The sequence below is a fragment of the Myotis davidii genome, unplaced genomic scaffold (genome assembly GCF_000327345.1).
Source record: "Myotis davidii unplaced genomic scaffold, ASM32734v1 scaffold260, whole genome shotgun sequence".
NCBI classification, from domain to species: Eukaryota; Metazoa; Chordata; class Mammalia; order Chiroptera; family Vespertilionidae; genus Myotis; species Myotis davidii.
The window spans coordinates 101316-102307 of record NW_006291758.1 but is presented as its reverse complement, the minus strand read 5'-3'; the positions used below and the strand labels follow the sequence as shown (position 1 = coordinate 102307).

Here is a 992-nt window from a genome sequence, read left to right as displayed (position 1 = left end):
GGGAAAGAAAACTAAAGCAGAAGTGAAAGACATTTTAAGTTGGGATATGAGAGTAGGAGGAACTGAATATACAACAGTTAGTGAATATCATACTTCCCTTGCCATAACATTTAGATAGAAATATAGATAAGTTTGTATGTATACCACACACACACACACACACACACACACACACACACACACACTACTTATATATTACATTATGCTCCTTCCCCGTTCTGGGTAGAAAAAGAAAGTTGAATTTATTTGGATTTCCAATAAAAAAAAATCACAAAAGTATTCACAATTAGAACTCTAAAAACTTTTATCTCTTTTTTTTCTTTAAGAGGAAAACTTAAGGAGAGTAGTGTTATGGGAGCTGGAGCTGCCTGATCAACATGACAATACCACAAAGCACCGAGTCTTCATGGCACAGCCCACAGGGCAATAGCCAGTGGTGAGCCTGGCCAAAATTGGTGAAGTCCTGGGCAAGAAGCTGGAAGAAAGGGCTTTGAAAAGGCCTACGTAGTCCTTGGCCAGACCTTGTCCAGAAATGGCTCTAGGACACATGTGCCGCCAATGCCAAGCAGTCCTTAGACTGCTTCAGGTGCCTCTGAGAGTAGTGCAACACCTTCTTGTAATGCTCTCTGGGGAGCTCCCAATCTCTAATTCCGGCCTTGAGTCTCCAGAGTTTTCAGCTGAGTGGTGGCTCATCCCTGGTCCTCTACAAAGGAAATTATTGCTGTCAACTCACCTCCAACATCCTCTATGTTCTTTGGGGGAGTTCTCTCTCCTTACCATTTCAACTTTTTTTGAATTCTTCCTCTTGTATGCATCCCCCTTCTCCTTCCCATGCTAGTTTCAGGTCAGTAATTACCAGCTTTTCTGAGTGGATTCCTGGCCCTTTCCCACACCACTCCCCACTACTGCCCCCCATCTCACCTCTGCCTGTTTTATGCCATCTGGTTTCTCTTTTGGCATAACACTGTCCATATAAAGTTCTTTAAATCAAT

General features: G+C 42.8%; 1 pseudogene; it reads left to right on the top strand.

Moving 5' to 3' along the window:
- The window catches only part of LOC102771440, a 12021-nt pseudogene extending 11401 nt beyond the window's left edge, over positions 1-620 (top strand).
- The last annotated feature ends 372 nt before the right edge of the window (positions 621-992 follow it).